The sequence below is a fragment of the Bubalus kerabau genome, chromosome 16, assembly GCF_029407905.1.
Source record: "Bubalus kerabau isolate K-KA32 ecotype Philippines breed swamp buffalo chromosome 16, PCC_UOA_SB_1v2, whole genome shotgun sequence".
In the NCBI taxonomy this organism is placed as follows: Eukaryota; Metazoa; Chordata; class Mammalia; order Artiodactyla; family Bovidae; genus Bubalus; species Bubalus kerabau.
Window position 1 is genome coordinate 2,910,508 of NC_073639.1, and position 22,563 is coordinate 2,933,070.

The window sequence follows — 22,563 nt, forward strand, 5'->3', positions numbered from 1 at the left end:
AGAGCGCAACTGGGAACCCCTCCCCATCCCCCCCATGAGCCGACCCCTGCCCCGCGCCCCCAGGGTTAGCCCCGCCCCTGCCGCGCTCCCGGCGCGTTCCCAGCCGCAGTGGCGACCCCCGGGAGCACAACTGGGACCGACCCCCACCCAAAGCCATCGGAATCTCGACCCGCGCAGCCCGGGTTTACCCAGTCCCGGGTGCGCTCCCGGCGCGTTTTCAGCCTCAGTGTCCACCTCCGAGAGCACAACTGGGAAGCCCGCCCCCACCCCCGCCAGAAGCCGACCCCCGCCCCACGCCGCCCGCGTTCGCCCCGCCCCTGCACGGTCCAGGTACCTTCCCAGCTTCTAGCGTTCACGCCCGGGTAGGAGCAGGATGTAGGAGTATGGGAGATGTGTCTGGAGCCTGACAGCCTCAGCTCCGCTCTGGCCTGCCCTTTGGACCTAGGAGCCAGGCCAACTTGCAGAGGGCTTAGGGCCCCATTGTATGCAAACTACCAAGGCCTACCGCAAGGAGAGCTCTGTCCGAGGGAAGGGAAGCACCCCAGGCTGCATTCCCAAGCTGTTGTTTAGCCGCCCAGACTCAGCGCTGCACAGGGGTAATCAGGCTCTCTGTGCCGGCAGCTTCACACACAGGTGTGTCTCCGTAGGAATCAAGAAAGATCCTGACAGAGTGAGGTTCATTAGAGCTATACTAAAGAGCAAAGGCTTGTCCATGTGGTCTTGCCTTCCCCTGTGCCTTTGGGTCTCCAGGCTCGGCCCCAGCTCCGTGGAAACAACCCCTGAGAAAAAATCTTCAAGATCCACTTTTCCCAGGGTCTGGGAACCGGGGTTCGTAGGAGGAGAGAAAAGCACGCCTCCATAGGGAACGAAAAGGCAGCCCACCTGCCTGTGTTTTGAAGCCTCTATTTGGAAGGAATGGGTTAGCTTCTCCTAAAGGAGACCTCCAGATCTGCTCAGAAGTCGGTAATTCCAGAGGCAGGGTACTGGTTCCTGACTGCCCTTTGCTAGCCTTGCAAAGATATTCCTAGATTCTAGAGTTATTTTCCATGAAGGAGCAGACTTCGGGAATGTGTCAGAGGGGACTGGCTCCTTATTGACCTCAGTTCAGCTATTGCCTTTCCATTCAAACTAGGACAAGGGCCTACTTTATGAAGGGTAAGGATCTTCTTCTTTGCAAACTGCCAAGGGCTACAGCAATGAGACCTCTGTCAAGGTGAGGGAAGCCTAAGAGGATGGATTCTCAAGCAGCTGCTTTGCCACAAAGCATCAGCACCCCACGGAGAGAACCAAGATCCCTGTGCACCAATGTTGGGAGTGTAGCTTCACACACAGAGTTGTCTCTATAGGAGCCAAGAATGTTCCTGAGAGATTAGGTTCACTAAACCTCTCCTACAGAGCATAGACCTCTCCATGTGGTTTTGCCTTCCCCTGTGAGTTGGGTCCTCGAGGTCCGCCACACCTCCGGGGAAACTGTCCCTGAGAAAAGATCTCCAGGAACCGCTTCGCCGAGGCTGGGAAATGCTGTTCACATGAAGTAAGGCAAGCGAATCTCCTGCAGAGAAAAAGAGGCCTTACAGTCCCTGGAGGAGCAGGCTGCCAGAATGTGTGAAACCTGACTGTTGCCTTACTGGCCTCAGCTCCACCATTGCCTGTTCATCCGAGCTAGCACCCAGGCCTACTTGGAAAAGCGTTTGCGTGAAGATTTCTACAAAGTGCAAAGGGCTACAGCAGTGAGAATTCTCTCGGTGGTAAGGGAGAGCATTTTATGGATTCTCAAGCTGTTTTCTGAATGACAGCGTCAAAATGAACAGAGAGAATCAGGCTCTCTCTGCCCCTATGTTAGGTACGCAGCTTCACACACAGAGGTGTCACTGTAGGAGCCAAGAATGCTCCTGAGAGATGAGGTTCACTAGAGGTCTGCTACAGAGCATAGACCTGTCCATGTGGTCTTGCCTTCCCCTGTGCCTTTGGGCCCCGGGCTCGGCCCCAGCTCCGTGGAAACCACCCCTGAGAAAATATCTTCAAGATACGCTTTTCCCAGAGGCTGGGAACTGGGGTTCATAGGAGGAGATAAAAGCAAGCCTCCTTCGGGCACGAAAGGCAGCCAACCTGCCTGTGTTTTGAAGCCTCTATTTGGAAGGAATGGGTTAGCTTCTCCTAATGGAGACCTCCAGATCTGCTCAGAAGTCGGTAATTCCAGAGGCAGGGTGCTGGTTCCTGACTGCCCTTTGCCAGCCTTGCAAAGACATTCCAACATTCTAGAGTTATATTCCATGAAGGAGCAGGCTTCGGGAATGTGTCAGAGGGGACTGGCTCCTTATTGGCCTCAGCTCAGCTATTGCCTTTCCATTCAAACTAGGACAAGGGCCTACTTTATGAAGGGTAAGGGTCTTCTTCTTTGAAACTGCCAAGGGCTACAGCAATGAGACCTCTGTCAAGGCGAGGGGAGCCTAAGAGGAAGGATCCTCAAGCAGGTGCTTTACTACAAAGCATCAGCACCCCACGGAGAGAACCAAGATCCCTGTTCCCCAATGTTGGGAGTGTAGCTTCACACACAGAGTTGTCTGTATAGGAGCCAAGAATGTTCCTGAGAGATTAGGTTCACTAAACCTCTCCTACAGAGCATAGACCTGTCCATGTGGTTTTTCCTTCCCCTGTGAGTTGGGTCCCCGAGGTCCGCCACACCTCCGGGGAAACTGTCCCTGAGAAAAGATCTCCAGGAACCGCTTCGCCGAGGCTGGGAAATGCTGTTCACATGAAGTAAGTCAAGCGAATCTCCTGCAGAGAAAAAGAGGCCTTACAGTCCCTGGAGGAGCAGGCTGCCAGAATGTGTGAAACCTGACTGTTGCCTTACTGGCCTCAGCTCCGCCATTGCCTGTTCATCCGAGCTAGCACCCAGGCCTACTTGGAAAAGCGTTTGGGTGAAGATTTCTACAAAGTGCAAAGGGCTACAGCAGTGAGAATTCTCTCGGTGGTAAGGGAGAGCATTTTATGGATTCTCAAGCTGTTTTCTGAATGACAGCGTCAAAATGAACAGAGAGAATCAGGCTCTCTCTGCCCCTATGTTAGGTACGCAGCTTCACACACAGAGGTGTCACTGTAGGAGCCAAGAATGCTCCTGAGAGATGAGGTTCACTAGAGGTCTGCTACAGAGCATAGACCTGTCAATGTGGTCTTGCCTTCCCCTGTGCCTTTGGGCCCCGGGCTCGGCCCCAGCTCCGTGGAAACCACCCCTGAGAAAATATCTTCAAGATCCGCTTTTCCCAGAGGCTGGGAACTGGGGTTCATAGGAGGAGAGAAAAGCAAGCCTCCTTCGGGCACGAAAGGCAGCCAACCTGCCTGTGTTTTGAAGCCTCTATTTGGAAGGAATGGGTTAGCTTCTCCTAAAGGAGACCTCCAGATCTGCTCAGAAGTCGGTAATTCCAGAGGCAGGGTGCTGGTTCCTGACTGCCCTTTGCCAGCCTTGCAAAGACATTCCAACATTCTAGAGTTATATTCCATGAAGGAGCAGGCTTCGGGAATGTGTCAGAGGGGACTGGCTCCTTATTGGCCTCAGCTCAGCTATTGCCTTTCCATTCAAACTAGGACAAGGGCCTACTTTATGAAGGGTAAGGGTCTTCTTCTTTGAAACTGCCAAGGGCTACAGCAATGAGACCTCTGTCAAGGCGAGGGGAGCCTAAGAGGATGGATTCTCAAGCAGGTGCTTTACTACAAAGCATCAGCACCCCACGGAGAGAACCAAGATCCCTGTTCCCCAATGTTGGGAGTGTAGCTTCACACACAGAGTTGTCTGTATAGGAGCCAAGAATGTTCCTGAGAGATTAGGTTCACTAAACCTCTCCTACAGAGCATAGACCTGTCCATGTGGTTTTTCCTTCCCCTGTGAGTTGGGTCCCCGAGGTCCGCCACACCTCCGGGGAAACTGTCCCTGAGAAAAGATCTCCAGGAACCGCTTCGCTGAGGCTGGGAAACGCTGTTCACAGGAAGTAAGGCAAGCGAATCTCCTGCAGAGAAAAAGAGGCCTTACTGTCCCTGGAGGAGCAGGCTGCCAGAATGTGTGAAACCTGACTGTTGCCTTACTGGCCTCCGTTCCACCATTGCCTGTTCCTCCGAACTAGGACCCAGGCCTACTAGGAGAAGGGTTTGGGTATGGATTTCTAAATACTGCCAAGGGGTATAGCAATGAGAACTGTGTCACGGGTAAGGAAGAGCACTGTATGGATTTTCAAGCTGTTGTTTGAACGACAGCTTCAAAGCTGCACAGAGAGAATCAGACTCTGTGTCTCCATGTTCGGTACACAGCTTCACAGACAGGGGTGTCTCCATAGGAAACAAGAACGTTCCTGACAGAGTGAGGTTCACTAGAGCTCTCCTAGAGAGCAAAGACTTGTCCATGTGGTTTTTCTTCCCCTGTGCGTTTGGGGCTCCAGGCTCAGCCCCAGCTCCGTGGAAACAACCCCTGAGAAAAGATCTTCAAGATCCGCTTTTACCAGAGGCTGGGATGTGGGGTTCATAGGAGGCGGGAAAAGCAGGCCTCCTTCAGAGAGCAAGAGGCAGCCAAGCGGCCTGCGTTTGGAAGCCTCTATTTGGAAGAATGGGTTAGCTTCCCCTAAGGGAGACCTCCAGATCTGTTCAGAAGTCGGTAATTCCAGAGGCAGGGTGCAGGCTCCTGACTGCCCTTTGCCAGCCTTGCAGAGACATTCCTAGATTACAGCTTTATTTTCCATGAAGGAGCAGGCTTCGGGAATATGTCAGACTTGACTGGCGCCTTATTGGCCTCAGCTCAGCTCTTGCCTTTCCTTTCAAACTAGGACAAGGGCCCACTTTATGAAAGGTAAGGGTCCTCTTCTTTCCAAACTGCCAAGGGCTACAGCAATGAGACCTCTGTCAAGGCGAGGGAAGCGTAAGCTGATGGATTCTCAAGCAGGTGCTTTGCCACAAAGCATCAGCACCCCACGGAAAGAATCTGGCTCCCTTTGCCCCTACGTTGCGTGTGTAGCTACACGCACAGAGGTGTCTCGATAGGAGCCAAGAATGTTCCTGAGAGAGGAGGTTCACTGTTGGGGGCCAGAGTGAGGCACTCCGCCCATGGCAAAGGTCATGAGGAAAGAGGCTCGATATACGCAAAGGTGGGATCGAGCCTCAGGAGTCCCCCTGGAAATCCTCGAGCATCTACCCCCATAACCAGAGCCTGCCTACCTTACTACTTTGTGCTCTCACCTACACCTCTGACTTTACGGGGGGCTGTCCCCCACCACCTCTTTCGGAGAAGGAGTTAACCTAGAGCTCCAGTTGATAAAAACCCCTGGGTGTGACAAGAGTGTTTTAACCTACAAACTCCTCTGAAGGTTCTCTAGCCTGCCTGACAGGCTTGTCCGGCCACATGTGATTGCTCACAGCCTCCCAACCATGAGAGGCACGAGATGCTTTAAACCTTCTAAAAACAGGTTCCTTAGAAAAGTTAGAAAATTATTAGTATAAGTATAATGGGCTGATTAGAAATCATATTGGTGAAGGGTTTTTCATTTGTTGAGCTGATGTTTACTGCTAAGTCTCCACATCCCCTGCCCTTATACACATTAATGAATATATAGAAGAAATAAGTATTAACCTTTGCTATAAATCACGTTAGACCTTAGGCTAAGTAAATTCTTTCCTTAACTAAAACCCACTACACCCTCACCCTATAGGAATGTAACTTTATTTGGGTGGCGTCTGTTTTAAGAATAATCACCCCTGGAGAAATAAGTGTCCTGGTTGACTGACCGCTGTCACAAGGAGAGGGTCGTAAATTGTCAGCAGGCCCCCCGGCCAGAAGATGATGTAACACCCCTAAGACCTCTGTATACTTTTGTATGAAGCACCTGACTTTGATAAAAGTCAGGACTGCTGACCCCACGTGACTTTTGCATAACATCTCAGTGTATAAAAGTAGATCATGGAAAATAAAGAATTGGGATCAGTTTCTCGAAATACTGGTCTCCCCATGTCTCTCTCTCTCTCTCTCACTCTGGTTGAGTCTCCATCTGGAGCGCGGAACCCACCAAGCTTACTAATTTTGCCTGGGCTTCTGAGTTCCGACCGGGGAGGCCTCAGTGTCTCCTCTCCTTCGGGAGAACGGAAGGATGCCTGCGGTCTACGTAAGTGGTGCAAGCTTCTTGTCTTGAAGTTTTATTGGTCCCCCGCGTAAACCAAGCTACTCAGCCTCTTTTCTCCACTGAATTTTCCTACTAAGTTATCCTCATTTTATTACTCTTTATATCCTTAATTAACGTTTAATTAAGCAGTTGTTCCCTGACCCTCGCCTACGCCATCTCTGCTTCGAATACCCTGGATCAGCTGGGGCTGGACCCCGGCAGTTCACTAGAGATCTCCTACAGAGCATAGACCTTTCCATTTGGTTTTGCCTTCCCCTGTGAGTTGGGTCCCCGAGGTCCGCCCCAACTCCGGGGAAACAGCCCCTGAGAAAAGATTTCCAGGAACTGCTTTCCGCCCAGGCTGGGAAACGCTGTTCACAGGAAGTAAGGCAAGCGAGCCTCCTGAAGGGAAATAGAGGCCTTACTGTCCCTGGAGGAGCAGGCTGCCAGAGTGTGTGACACCTGACTGGTGCCTTACTGGCCTCAGCTCCGCTATTGCATGTTCATCTGAACTTGAACCCAGGCCTACTTGGGGAAGTGTTTGTGTGCCGATTTCCAGAAACTGCGAAGGGCTACAGCAATGATAACTCTCTCAGTGGTAAGGGAGAGCATTGTGTGGATTCTCAATTTGTTGTTTGAACGACAGCGTCAAAGCTGCACAGAGAGAATCAGGTCTCTGTGTCTCTATGTTGGCAATGCAGCTTCCCACACAGAGATGTCCCCGTTGGAGCCAAGAACATTCCCCATAGACTGAGGTTCACTAGAGCACTCCTAGAGAGCAAAGACTTATCCATGCGGTTTTCCCTTCCCCTGGGCGTGTGGGTCTCTGGGATCAGCCCCTGCTCCTTGGAAACAGCCTCTGAGAAAAGATCTCCAAGAACCTCTTTTCACCCAGGCTGGGAAGTGGAGTTCACAGGAGGTGGGATAAGCAAGCTTCCTTCGGCAAGAAGAGACAGCCAACCGGCCTGTGTTTGGAAGCCTATATTTGCAAGGAATGGGTTAGTTTCTCCTGACCGAGACCGCCAGATGTGCTGAGAAGATAGAAATTCCAGAGGCAGGGTCGAGGTTCCTGACTGCCCTTTGCCAGCCTTGCAAAGACATTCCCAGATTCTAACGTTATTTTCCATGAAGGAGCAGGCATCGGGAATATGTCAGACTTGACTGGCGCCTTACTGGCCTCAGCTCAGCTACTGCCTTTCCATTCAAACAAGGACAAGGGCCTACTTGGTGAAGGGTAAGGGTCTGCTTCTTTCCAAACTGCCAAGGACTACAGCAATGAGACCTCTGTCAAGGAGAGGGAAGCCTATGCGGATGGATTCTTAGCAGGTGCTTTGCCACAAAGCATCAGCACCCACGGAGAGAATCAGACTCCCTTTGCCACTATGTTGGGTGTGTAGCTTCATGCACAGAGGTGTCTCTGTAGAAGCCAAGAATGTTCCTGAGAGATGAGGTTCACTAGAGCTCTCCTACAGAGCATAGACCTGTCCATGTGGTTTTGTCTTCCTCTGTGAGTTGGGCCCCCGAGGTCCGACCCAGGTCCAGGGAAACAGCCCCTGAGAAAAAATCTCCAGGAACAGCTTTGCACCCAGGCTGGGAAATGCAGTTCACAGGAGGCAAGGCAAGCGAGCCTCCTACAGGGAAAAAGAGGCCTTACTGCTCCTGGACGATCAGGCTGCAAGAGTGTGTGAGACCTCACTTGTGCCTTACTGGCCTCAGCTCCGCCGTTGCCTGTTATTCCGAGCTAGGACCCAGGCCTACTTGGAGAAGGGTTAGGGTGCGGATTTCTACAAACCGTCAAGGACGACAGCAATGAGAATTCTCTTAGCAGTAAGGGAGAGCATTGTATGGATTCTCAAGCTGTTGTTTGAATGACAGCTTCAAAGCTACACAGAGAGAATCAGGCTCTCTGTTCCCCTATTTTGGCTGTGCAGCTTCACACACAGAATTTGACTCTGTTGGAGCCAGAAATATTCCTGAAAGACTTAGGCTCACCAAAGCTGTCCTCCAGAGCAAAGACATTGGATGTGGTTTTGCCTTCCCTTGTCAGTATGGGTCCCCTAGCTTGGCCCCAACTCCAGGGATACAGCCACTGAAAAAAATCTTCCAAGAAGCGATTTTCCTCCAGGCTGTTAAGCGGAATTCGCAGTTTGCAAGTTAAGGAAGCCTGCTTCGTGGAAGAGCAAGCAGCCAACTGGCCCTGTGTTAGGAAGCCTGTATTTGAAAGGAATGGGTGAGCTTCTACAGCGGGAGAACCTCAGATCTGCTCAGGGGACTGAAATACTAGAGTCAGGGTCGAGGTTCTCCCTTGTCCTTTGCGCACCTTGCAAAGACATTCCTAGCTTCTAGCGTTAGTGTCCCTGTAGTAGCAGGCTGCAGGAGCGTGTGATAAATGACTGCCGCGTTCCTGTCCTCAGCTCCGCTATTGACTTTCTATTCGAACTAGAACCCAGGCCTACTTTGAGAGGGGTTAGGGTCCAGTGTTTCCAAACTGCCATGGGCTACGGCAATGCGAGCTCTGTCAGAGGTAAGAAAAGAGCAATTGGTTGGATTCTTCAGCTGCTGCGTGGCTGCACAGCTTCCGCGCCGCATGGAGAGCATGAGGCTCCTTGTGGGCCTATTTTGGGTATGCAGCAACATGCACACAGAATGTCTGTGTTCACTTATGTACAGGCTTATGAACACTAGAGCTCTCCTACAGAGCAAAGACCACTCAGTGGGCTCCAAGAGATACCTGTCGTGACTCGAGAAGAGAGTGGAGTCCTTTGCTTCCCCTCGAGATGAGGCCTGACTCCCCGGGTGAGTATGGAATGCAACCCCAAATCCCTGTCGCCTATGGAGAGGAACATTAAGTCCTGGATACAAGCCTAGATGAGGTCTAGTTTGCCCTTCAGTGAATGGAGCCCAATCCCCAGCTCTCCCTCGCAACTCGAATGGAAGATTAGACTTACTGGGCCAACACAAGAGGAAGCCTGAATTCCCCTTCGTAACTCGAGAATCCCACCGCAACTCGAGAAAAACCACGTGCTTCCCTCGTCATCGCAAGATGAGGCCCTTTCTCCGCTACAGCATCTCAAGAGAAGTCCTACGTTCCATCCTGAAATGCGAAACGGTACTTGGCACCCTTGATACGACCCCAAAAGTTCCGCGACATACCAGACTCACTCAAGGGGAACACCGAGGTTCCCGGCACCACTTCATCTGACCCCTTCTCCTCTCCTGATTGCGACAGGAGGGTCGACTCCCCTTCTCTGTCTGCAAGGGGTTCCCGACCTTCCGGGCGCACCTCAGGATGAGGACGGTCTCATGAGGAAGTTCGAGACGTAGCCTCGTGGGTGGTGCCACATGTCGAAAGACCCCAATTTCACGGTCCACTCTTGAAAAGAACCCGATGCCAGCACACCTCTTTGAAGGAAAACCTGTGGATGAAGGCACAACACGAAGGGGCACTGACACCCGCGTGCATCGTCCAGAAAAACCCGCAGGTCCCACAGACATTTCGTCAAGTGGCCTGTCACCCTGTAAACAACTCGAAAGGCAAACGAAGGTCCATTCCTCAACAGAAGACTAGGTGTGACTCTCTTGTCCCTACTCTGCAGAGACCATGGGATCCGAGTCAGAAACGGAGAGGAAGCCTGAGGTTCCTGCGTCCACTCGAGATGAAGCCCTCTTCCATTGCACCACAACCAGTGGAGTCCCGAGAGGCCCCTACCAACTCCACAGTATCCCTGAGTTCTCAGAGGCACAATGAGAAGCTCCCTGAGGTCACAGGCACAAGTCGAGGGAACCCTGGGTTTTCTGCCGTGACTCGAGAAAGACCTCGAGAGTGCTTCAAAATGTGTTGAGTCGCGATTCCCCTACCATGACTCGAGAGCCATGACACGCTCCCCCTCGCCACGTGCATGGAGACCTGACTAACCTGGCAATGCACGAGAGGCTCCATGAGTTTCTCATCGTACCTCGTGAGGAAACCCACACTGGCGCGGCAGCTCGAGGAAACACATGAGACACCCCGGTCATCGCGACATGAGGGACTTATTTTCCTGCATGGCCTGGAGACCAATCACGAGTCCTCTCTCCAAACTGAAGAGGAGGCTGGACTCCCTTGAAGCCGATCAGGGGGTTCCAAGAGATCCGCGTCGCGACTCGAGAGGAGAGCGGAGTCCTTGGCTTCCCCTCGAGACGAGGCCTAACTCCCCGGGGGAGCCTGGAATGCAACCCCGAGATCCCTGCCTTCCCTGGAGAGGAATATTAGGTCCCGGACACACGCCTAGGTGAGGTCTCTTTGGCCCTGCAGTGACCCGAGCGCAACCCCCAGCTTTCCCTCGCAACCCGAGAGGAAGATTGGGCTTCCCAGGGCCAACCCAAGGGGAAGCCTGAGATCCCCGTCGTAACTCGAGAATCCCGCCGCAACTCGAGAAAAACCACGTGGTTCCCACCTCTTGGCAAGATGAGGCCCTTGCCCGCGACGGCGTCTCAAGGGAAGTCCCCTGTTACGCCCTGAAGTGCGCAACGGTCCCTGACAGCCTTCCTGCGACCCTCAAAAGTTCCCCGACACGCCGGGTTCCCTCGAGGGGAACACCGAGGGTCCCGGCACTGCTTCCTCTGAGGCCCTTCTCCCCTCCTGATCGCGACAGGAGAGGCGATTCCCCTGCGTTTTCTGGAAGGGGTTCCCGGCCTTCCCGGCGCACCTCAGGATGAGGCCGGTCTCACGAGGCAATTCGAGACGAGCCACGTGGGTGGGGCCACATGCCGAACGCCCCCGGTTCCCCTGTCCGCCCTTGAGAAGGACCCGAGGCCCGGACCTCTCTTAGAAGGCAACCCTGTGGGTGAAGGCACAACACGAAGGGGCACTGCCACCCCCGTGCATCGTCCGCAAAGACCCGCGGGTTCTACACACAGCTCGACGAGGGGCCTGAGACCCCCTGAGCAACTCGAGAGGCCAGCGAAGTTCCCTTCCTCAGACAAGACGAGGCCTGACTCTCCTGTCCCAACTCTGCAGGGACCCTGAGGTTGGAGTCCGAAACGGAGAGGAAGCCTGAGGTTCCTGCCTCCCCTCGAGGTGAGGCCCTCTTCCGTTGCGCCAGACCCAGCGGAGTCCCGAGGGGCCCCGCCATTTCCACAGGATCGCTCGCCTCTCAGAGGCACCATGGGAAGTTCCCTAAGGTCCCCGGCAGAAGGCGAGGGAAACGAGGGTTCCCCGCCGCCCCCCGAGAAAGACCTCGAGAGTCCTTCTTCATCAATCTCGAGGCCCTAGTCCCCTCCCGTGACTCGAGAGCCAGGACGCGCTCCCCCTCGCCACGCGCATGGAGACCTGACTTCCCTGGCGCCGCACGAGAGGCTCCCTGAGATCCTCGTCGTGCCTCGGGAGAAAACCCCCACGGGCGCCGCAGCTCGAGGAAACCCCTGAGACGCCCCCGTCCTCGCGAGCTGAGGGCCTTCTTTTCCTGCATGGCCTGGAGAGCAATCCCGGGTCCTCTCTCCAAACGGAAGAGGAGGCTGGACTCCCTTGAGGCCGCTCAGGGGGCTCCAAGAGACCCGCGTCGCGACTCGAGAGGAGAGTGGAGTCCTTGGCTTCCCCTCGAGACGAGGCCTGACTCCCCGGGGGAGCCTGGAATGCAACCCCGAGATCCCTGCCTTCCCTGGAGAGGAATATTAGGTCCCGGACACACGCCTAGGTGAGGTCTCTTCGGCCCTGCAGTGACTCGAGCGCAACCCCCAGCTTTCCCTCGCAACCCGAGGGGAAGATTGGGCTTCCCAGGGCCAACCCAAGGGGAAGGCAGAGATCCCCATCGTAACTCGTGAATCCCGCCGCAACTCGAGAAAAACCACGTGGTTCCCACCTCTTGGCAAGATGAGGCCCTTGCCCGCCACGGCGTCTCAAGGGAAGTCCCCTGTTCCGCCCTGAAGGGCGAAACGGTCCCTGACAGCCTTCCTGCGACCACCAAATGTCACCCGACACGCCGGGGTCCCCCGAGGGGAACACCAAGGGTCCCTGAACCACTTCCTCTGAGCCCCTTCTCCCCTCCTGATCGCGACAGGAGAGGCGATTCCCCTGCGTGGTCTGGAAGGGGTTCCCGGCCTTCCCGGCGCACCTCAGGATGAGGCCGGTCTCACGAGGAAATTCGAGACGAGCCACGTGGGTGGGGCCACATGCCGAACGCCCCCGATTCCCCGGTCCGCTCTTGAGAAGGACCCGAGGCCCGGACCCCTCTTCGAAGGCAACCCTGTGGGTGAAGGCACAACACGAAGGGGCACTGCCACCCCCGTGTATCGTCTGCAAAGACCCGCGGGTTCCACACACAGCTCGACGAGGGGCCTGAGACCCCCTGAGCGACTCGAGAGGCCAGCGGGGTTCCCTTCCTCAGACAAGACGAGGCCTGACTCTCCTGTCCCAACTCTGCAGGGACCCTGCGGTCGGAGTCCGAAACGGAGAGGAAGCCTGAGGTTCCTGTCTCCCCTCGAGATGAGGCCCTCTTCCATTGCGCCAAGCCCAGCGGAGTCCCGAGAGGCCCCGCCAACTCCACAGCATCCCTCACCTATCAGAGGCACCATGGGAAGTTCCCTCAGGTCCCCGGCAGAAGTCGAGGGAAACGAGGCTTTCCCGCCGCAACCCCAGAAAGACCTCGAGTGTCCTTCTTCAACGCGTCTGGAGGCCCTAGTCCTCTCCCATGACTGGAGAGCCATGACGCGCTCCCCCTCGCCACGCGCACAGAGACCTGACTTCCCTGGCACCGCACGAGAGGCTCCCTGAGATCCTCGTCTTGCCTCGTGAGAAAACCCCCACGGGCGCCGCAGCTCGAGGAAACCCCTGAGAAGCCCCCATCCTCGCGAGGTGAGGGCCTTCTTTTCCTGCCTGACCCAGAGCACAATCCCGAGTCCTCTCTCCACACTGAAGAGAAGGCCTGACTCCCTTGAGGCCACTCAGTGAGCTCCAAGAGATCTGCGTCGCGACTTGAGAGGAGAGCGGCATACTTGGCTTGCCCTCGAGGCGAGGCCTGACTCCCCGGGGGAGTCTGGAACGCCACCCTGAGATCCCTGTCTTCCCTTGAGAGGAACGTTAAGTCCCGGACACAGGCCTAGATGAGGTCTCTTTGGCCCTGCCGTGACTCGAGTGCAACCCTCAGCTTTCCCTCGCAACTCGAATGGAAGATTAGGCTTCCCGGGCCCAACACAAGAGGAAGCCTGAAATCCCCGTCGTAACTCTAGAATCCCGCCGCAACTCGAGAAAATCCACATGGTCCCAACGTCTTCGCAAGATGAGGCCCTTGCCCGTTACGGCGTCTCAAGGGAAGTCCCAGGTTCTGTCCTGAAGTGCGAAACGGTACCTGACTCCTTTCATGCAACCCCCAAAAGTCCCCCACACGCCGGTTTCCCTCGAGGGTAACACCGAGGGTTCCGTCCCCACTTCATCTGAGCCCCTTCTCCCCTCCTGATGGCGACAGGAGAGTCGATCCCCCTGCGTTGTCTGGAAGGGTCCCCGGCCTTCCCAGCACACCTCAGGATGAAGCCGGCCTCACTAGGAAATTTGAGACTAGCCCCGTGGGTGGTCCCACATGCCGAAAGACCCCGATTTCCCTGTCCGATCTTGAAAAGAACCTGAGGCCCGGACACCTCTTCGAAGGCAACCCAGTGGGTGAAGGCACAACACGAAGGGGCACTGTCACCGTCGTGCATTTCCGGAAACACCCGCAGGTTCCACACACAGCTCAACAAGGGCCCTGAGACCCCCTGAACACCTCGACAGGCAAGCGGAGTTCCCTTCCTCAGACAAGACGATTCCTGACTCTCCTGTCCCAACTCTGCAGGGACCCTGCGGTCGGAGTCCGAAACGGAGAGGAAGCCTGAGGTTCCTGCCTTCCCTGGAGATGAGGCCCTCTTCCATTGCGCCAAACCCAGCGGAGTCCTGAGAGGCCCCGCCAACTCCACAGCATCCCTCATCTGTCAGAAGCACACTGGGAAGTTCCCTAAGGTCACCGGTAAACTTTTATTGCACAAGGTCCCCATGAAAAGGCCCATGCAGCAGGACAGCCACAGATTCTGTCTGCCATTAAAGGGCAGTAAGGTGCCCTCCCCCCTTCTTTGCTGCCTCGGCGGCCACCAGGGTGCAATTCGCGTACCCTTCCCTTTCCCATCCTAGCAGGTGCTCCAGGCCCCGCTGGCCTACAAAGTGCCAGAAGCAGGGCTGGGCCAGACGGCCAGAATTCAGGGTTCTGTCCCTTGGACTTCCAGCGGACACTAGGCTGCTTGGGAAAACCGCGCAGACTCTGAGGTTTTTCAGCAGAGGGGTGGAGCGGTAAAGGCCTTGACCCCAAAGATGAGGCCTTTCTGCGACCGCCAGGTTGGGGAGCTCTGAGACTGTGCCAACACAGGGCGGAATACATGGTTCCCTGCTCCAGGCAGTCCCCGTTCCCTTAACTGTGTTCCGCACCCCTCCGCTGTGGCCAATGGATGCCGATCCTTGGGGATCCAGGAGTTCACGAAATGGGCATTCCCAGCCGCAATGGCGACCCCCAACAGCACATCTGGAAAGCCCTCCCCCACCCCCGCCAGGAGCCGACCCCCACTGCGAACGGACCCCCACCCCGCCCCGCGCCGCCAGGTTTCGTCCCGGCCCTGCCGGGCTCCCGGCGGGTTCCCAGCCATATTGGCGACACCCGGGAGCACAACAGGGACCGACCCCCCACCCACAGTGAGCGGAATCTCGACCTGTGCAGCCCAGGTTTACCCCACCCTGGCTGCGCTCCCGGCGCGTTTCCAGCTGCAGTGGCCATCTCCGAGAGCACAACTGGGAAGCCCTCCCCTACCCCCGCCAGGAGCCGACACCCGCCCTGCGCCACCCGGGTTCGCCCCGCCCCTGCCGCGCTCCAGGGGCGCTGCCCACCTTCACCAGTGTCTCTCGGTGAGCCCCGTCCCCACGCCCGGTTCCAGGAGAGGCTCTCGGACCTCGCTGCTGCCACCAGGTCAAACATGAGGACAATACATACACCCCACAGAGACAATCCAAGCTGTCTATGATTTAGGGATAAAACGAGGACTACAGAAAGGCAAGATGACCTGACCTAGGAGGGCCATGATATTCTATAGAACCAGACAAAGTTGGTTACCAAGGAAACTTTTTTCCTTGGAACCCGGAAAGCTGGTTCTTTGCATATGCAATGACCAACAATTAGCTTGTTACCCAAGCCTGCCTCGCTGCCACCCCCATACCCCCACTCCCCAGAAGACTGGCTCAAAGAAATATTTTAAATCTCAGGCGGAAACCTGGAAGATGTCTTGTCTGTCTGTTTGGATTAAGGTATGTGTCAGTGTGAGCCCTGTGTTTTTTGATAATATTGCTCAAGTTCTGTGTTCTGATTTCAATGGTCTCAAGACAAGGCAGCCCTTCCAAATCAAACTGCTGGAAATACAAGAAAACATTGACCTAAATGAATGTCAGAGTCCCGTGAACTGGGAACTAGTCAATATTAAATATCTAGTATTTTTGGTTTTGCTCCTCCATTATAGACATGTCTAAGAGTCAACAACATTAAGCACAACATGTTCATAGTGCCTAGGTTTCTTTTGAGGTAAAAATTGCTCTATTGTTATATCTGTCACAAGCTTGTCAGCAAGAAACTACCTAGAAACGACAATAACAAAAGTAAAAAATGTAAATGTGATATGAGCTTTTAGACAAACTCTTTACAATAATTATACTCTAAAATATCTGCCTCTCATAGTCTTGATTGAAGGCAGAGGAGAAGGGGATGACAGAGGATAAGATGGTTGGATGGCATCACTGACTCGATGGACATGAGTGTGAGCAAGCCCCTGGAGCTGGTGACGGACACGGAAGCCTGGCGTCCTTCAGGCCACGGGGTCCCAAAGAGTCAGACACGACTGAGCAACTGAACTGAACTGAACTAACAAACGTTTCTCCAGGTGTTTTGGTTACCCGAGTTTCTATCCTTGTGACGACAGTGTATTGAATAGCTAGGTCATTTCCAAATAAATGAAAGTTCTGAAACATTCACGACTTGAAAGGACCTCCCTTTTACACAGAAACAAAAGAGATTTTTGACTCTCCATGAATAGTGTCTGGCACCATCCTGACATGTTAAATGTAAGAAAGCAATTGTTTTGTTTTGTTTTGTTCTGTTCTTGGGGGTGGGGGGAGGGGGGCGGGCTATAGCCAATGCCAATATAAAAGTCAGTTCTTGGTTGCTGAAGGGAAATGTATGACTTGTTATTACAAGAAAGTATGTGGAATGCAATGGCACTTGAGGAAGGAAAACAAAGTAGTTCTGTCTTTCAGGTGGCCGTTTCAGGATGGGAGAAGCAAAGGAATGGGTACAGAACGGGATAAGGAGGTTGTAGGGAAAGTGGACCCCCGGAAAAGAGTTCAGTGCCTAGCACAAGTTTTCTTGAGATGTCGAACTGCCTTTGCTAATGGAGTTTAAGTTTCTTTACCTCTTAAGTGATCTCTTCTAGGTTGACCTAGAACAGAAATCTTTTGTTAGCTTTGGCTAAGTGGAGAAGTAGTGTTTCACGGTGACATATGTGATCCTTCCTGACTGTTTGCAGCCCTTTTGATATCGATGCACTGCTTCTGCTGCTGCTGCCGCCGCTGCTGCTGCTAAGTCGTTTCAGTCGTGTCCGACTCTGTGCGACCCCATAGACGGCAGCCCACGAGGCCCCCCAGTCCCTGGAGTTCTCTAGGCAAGAACACTGGAGTGGGTTGCCATTTCCTCCTCCCATGCATGAAAGTGAAAAGTGAACGTGAAGTCGCTCAGTGGTGTCCGACTCTTAGCGACCCCATGGACTGCAGCCTACCAGGCTCCTCCATCCATGGGATTTTCCATGCAAGAGTACTGGAGTGGGGTGCCATTGCCTTCTCCCATATCTATGCACAAGCCTGCCTAAATAATTGACTTCTAGCTAGCTTTGGGATGCCAATGACCATCCACCCTTACAAGGCAACAGAGAAGAGAAAACCACTTACCACAGGAGGTCCTGGTAAGGAACGAGGAACTAACAAGCTCGCGCCAACCAGGATTCTGCAGAGGTCAACAAGAGGTCAGTAAGAGATGGAAGACTGCAGTCCAGAGGTCCTAGCAACTCCCATCTTGCAGCAGAGACCCAGCATAGTCAAAACGAATTCAATGTTGCAAAAAATAAGTAAACAAATAAAGGACAGAAGTCCTTTGAACACATGACTGAGATTAGGGGTGAGGCAGTACATGTACGGTGCCCGGAAAATCTTAAAGTATGAGAAAGGAAAGAAATTAAAGACAACTATCAAGCTGTCCAAACTGATAAAAACGAAAGATTACACAGTTTTTTCTGTATATATTACCAGATAATAATCTGAAAAGGTATTAAAAAAAATTCCCTTTCAATAATGTCAACATGAATACAACACTTTGCCATGGATGTAACGAGGATGACAAGACTGGCACACTGGAACTTATACACCCTGGCTGAAAACTATCCTGAATACATGGACAGATATTCCATAACAATGGAAAGACTTAAGATGGCAATACCATGGAATGCATCTTCAATCTGAAATGAAGATTTGATATGATTTGATCGCTCAGAGCTTTTGTGTCATCAATTGTTATTAAAGTATAAATGAGATAGAGAAAGCAGCTGACTTAGACTTGAGGCGAGGTGTACGCCCTGCTGGTCTCTAGCCAGATATTCTACAGGCACTAGCAGTCAGCTAAGAAAAGAAAGGCACTGTCTCAGGGAATGGCACCAGGCCCCTCCCCCACGACATGCCTTGAGGTCACATTGGCAGCAGGTGAGTCATCCTGGGCCAAAAACTGATTGACATGAATCTTGAAGAAAGGCAGTATTCCAGGCAAATATATCATTTCCTTAACATAGATTAGAACAAGGTACGAGGAAAACATACTGGTTTGTTCAAGTCGCTTCTGAGCCTATTGGGGGAACTGACCTGAAGCCAGAGTCCAGCAGATATACATAGGATATTTACATCGCTTAAGACAAACATTTCCTCAGGAACAAATGCATTGCTTAACTCAAGGTTTGTCTGCGAAATTCTTACACATCAGGAGATGGCTCCGAGCTGGGTTTCTACACACAAGAACATGAATGCAAAGGACAAGCCTGCACAGCCCATCTGCCCCCCTCCCCCACAGCCAGCAGCATTTCCAAGTGACCTCCTAAGGCCTTCCCCAAAATACAGGGGCACCTCTGGGTTTCCTGTTTCCCTCACTTCGAACACTTGTCTTAAAAAAAAAAAAAATCCTGCACACTTCTTGATAGAATGCCACAGTGCAAGGAAAACAGGCCTTCAATACTTAAACCTCCCTGTGCCAAACACTTGGGGCTTGGTTTTGTTTTGTTTTTTAATTACACCACCACATAATTTAAACTTTTTACAGTTTCTAATTATTCAGTACCAAAACACCAAACTTTTATTGCACAAGGTCCGCATGAAAAGGCCCACGCATCAGGACAGCCACAGATTCTGCCATGAAAGGGCAGCAAGGTGCCCTCCCCACTTCTTTGCTGCCTGGGCGGCCACCAGGGTTTGAAATCCATGCACCCTACTAAGTTTCTAGGGTGCAATCCGTGGACCCTTCCCTTTCCCATCCCAGCAGGTGCTCAAGGGCCCGCTGGCTTACAAAGTGCCAGAAGCAGGGCAGGGCCAGCCGGCCAGAGTTCAGTGTTCTGTCCCTTGGACTTCCAGGGGACACTAGGCTGCTTGGGAAAACCGTGCAGACTGAGATTTTTCAGCAAAGGGGTGGAGCGGTAAAGGCCTTGACACCAAGGGCGAGGCCTTTCTGCAACCGCCAGGTTGGGAAGCTCCGAGAATGTGCCAACAGAGGGCGGAATACTTGGTTCCCTGCTCCAAGCAGTCCCAGTTCCCTGACCTGTGGCCCACAGCCCTCCGCTGCACCCACTAGATGTGGATCCTTGGGGACACAGGAGCATAGGAAATGGGCGTTCCTAGCCGCAGTGGTGACCCCCGAGAGCACAACTGGGACCGAACCCCCACCCACAGCCATCTAAATCTCGACCCGCGCAGCCCAGGTTTACCCCGCCCCGGGTGCGCTCCCGGCGCGTTTCCAGCCTCAGTGGCCACCACCGAGAGCACAACTGGGAAGCCCTCCCCCACCCCCGCCAGGAGCCGAACCCCGCCCCGCGCCACCCGGGTTCACCCCGCCCCTGCCGCACTCCCAGCGCATTTCCAGCTGCAGTGGGGACCCCCGAGAGCACAACTGTTACCGCCCCCCACCCCCTCCCGACCAGAACCCCGACCCGCGCCGCCCGGGATCGCCCTGCCCCTGGCGCGCTTCCGGGGCGTTGCCCACTTCCACCAGGGGCTCCCGGTGAGCCCCGTCCCCACGCCCGGTTCCAGGAGAGGCTCTCGGACCTCGCTACTGCCGCCAGGTCAAACACGAGGACAATACATCCACCCCACAGAGACAATCCAAGCTGTCTATGATTTAGGGTTCAAACGAGGACTACAGAAAGGAAAGATGTCCTGACCTAGGAGGGCCATGAGAGTCTATAGATCCAAACAAAATTGGGTACCAAGGAAACTTTTTTCCTTGGAACCCGGAAAGCTGGTTCTTTGCATATGCAATGACCAACAATTAGCTTGTTACCCAAGCCCGCCTCGCTGCCACCCCCACTCCCCCCACCCCACTCCCCAGGAAAACGGCTCAAAGAAATATTTTAAATCTCAGGCGGAAAACTGGAAGATGTCTTGTCTGTCTGTCTGGATTAAGGTATATGTCAGTGTGAGCCTTGTGTTTTTTGATAATATTGCTCAAGTTCTGAGTTCTGATTTCAATGGTCTCAAGACAAGGCAGCCCTTCCAAATCAAACTGCTGGAAATACAAGAAAACATTGACCTAAATGAATGTCAGAGTCCCGTGAACTGGGAACTAGTCAATATTAAATATCTAGTATTTTTGGTTTTGCTCCTCCACTATAGACATATCTAAGAGTCAACAACATTAAGCACAACATGTTCATAGTGCCTAGGTTTCTTTTGAGGTAAAAATTGCTCTATTGTTATATGTGTCACAAGCTTGTCAGCAAGAAAGTACCTGGAAACAGCAACAACCAATGTAAAATATGTAAATGTGATATGAGCTTTTAGATAAACTCTTAACAATAATTATACTCTAAAATATCTGCCTCTCATAGTCTTGATTGAAGGCAGAGGAGAAGGGGATGACAGAGGATAAGATGGTTGGATGGCATCACTGACTCGATGGACATGAGTTTGAGCAAGCCCCTGGAGTTGGTGATGGACACGGAAGCCTGGCGTCCTGCAGGCCACGGGGTCACAAAGAGTCAGACTCGACTGAGCAAGTGAACTGAACTGAACTTACAATCGTTCCTCCAGGTGTTTTGGTTACCTGAGTTTCTATCCTGGTGCTAAACTAAGTGACGACAGTGTATTGAATAGCTAGGTCACTTCCAAATAAATGAAACTTCTTAAACATTCACGACTTGAAAGGACCTCCCTTTTACACAGAAACAAAAGAGATTTTTGACTCTGCATGAATAGTGACTGGCACCATCCGAACATATTAAATGTAAGAAAGCAATTTTTTTGTTTTGTTTTGTTGTGTTCTGTTCTCGCAGGAAGCGGGGTGGGCGCTATTATCACTGATAGGTATGCTCACCAATCTATCAAATGCCAATATAAGAGTCAGTTCTTGGTTGCTGAAGGGAAATGTATGACTTGTTATTACAAGAATGTATGGAATGCAATCACACTTTAAGAAGGAAAACGAAGTAGTTCTGTCTTACAGGTGGCATTTTCAGGACAGGAGAAGCAGAGGAATGGGTACAGAATGGGATAAGGAGGTTGTAGGGAAAGTAGGCCCCCAGAAAAGAGTTTTGTGCCTAGCACAAGTTTTCTTGAGATGTTGAACTGCCTTTGCTAATGGAGTTTAAGTTTCTTTACCTCTTAAGTGATCTCTTCTAGGTTGACCTAGAACAGAAATCTTTTGTTAGCTTTGGCTAAGAGGAGAAGTATTGTTTCACGGTGACATATGTGATCCTACCTGACTGTTCTCATCCCCTTTGATATCTATGCACTGCTGCTGCTGCTGCTGCAGCTGCTAAGTGGTTCAGTTGAGGCCGACCCTCTGCCACGCCATAGATGGCAGCCCACCAGGCCCCGCAGTCCCTGGGGTTCTCTAGGCAAGAACACTGGAGTGGGTTGCCATTTCCTCCTCCTATGCATGAAAGTGAAAAGTGAAAATGAAGTCGCTCAGTGGTGTCCGACTCTTAGCCACCCCATGGACTGCAGCCTACCAGGCTCCTCCGTCCTTGGGATTTTCCAGGAGTGGGGTGCCATTGCCTTCTCCCATATCTATGCACAAGCCTGCCTAAATAATTGACTTCTAGCCAACTTTGGGATGCCCATGACCACCCACCCTTACCAGGCAACAGAGAAGAGAAAAACACTTACCACAGGAGGTTCTGATAAGGAACAAGGAACTAACAAGCTCCCACCTACCAGGAATCTGCAGAGGTCAACAAGAGGTCAGCAAGAGATGAGAGACTGCAGTCCAGAGGTCCTAGCTACTTCCATCTAGCAACAAACACCCAGCATAGTCAAAACGATTTCAATGTTAAAGAATAAATAAATAAATAAATAAATAAAAGGACAGAAGTTCTTTGAACACATGTCTGAATTTAGGGGTGAGGCATTACATATGTGTCCCAGGATAATCTTAAAGTGTCAGAAAGTGAAGAAATTAAAGACAACTATCAAGCTGTCCAAACTGATAAAAATGAATGATTACACAGTTTTATCTGTATACATTAGCAGATAATAATCTGAAAAGGAATTTTAAAAAATTCCCTTTCAATAATATCAACATGAATAAAACACTTTGCCATGGATGTAACGAGGATGACAAGACTGGCACACTGGAACTTATACACCCTGGCTGAAAACTATCCTGAATACATGGACAGATATTCCATAACGATGGAAAGACTTAAGATGGCAATACCATGGAATGAATCTTCAATCTGAAATGAAGATTTGATATGATTTGATCGCTCAGAGCTTTTGTGTCATCAAGTGTTATTAAAGTATTAAAGAGATAGAGAAAGCTGCTGACTTAGACTCGAGGCGGGGTGGGGGGTGGGTAGTAAGAGTACCCCCTGCTGGTCTTTAGCCAGATATTCTACAGGCACTAGCAGTCAGCTAAGGAAAGAAAGGAACTGTTTCAGGGAATGGCACCAGGCCCCTCCCCCACGACATGCATTGAGATAATATTGGCAGCAGGTGAGTCATCCCGGGCCAAAACTTGATTGACATGAATCTTGAAGAAAGGCAGTATTGCAGGCAAATATATCATTTCCTTAACATAGATAAGGAGAACAAGCTAGGAGGAAAACATGCTGTTTTGTTCAAATCGCTTCTGAGCCTTTTGGG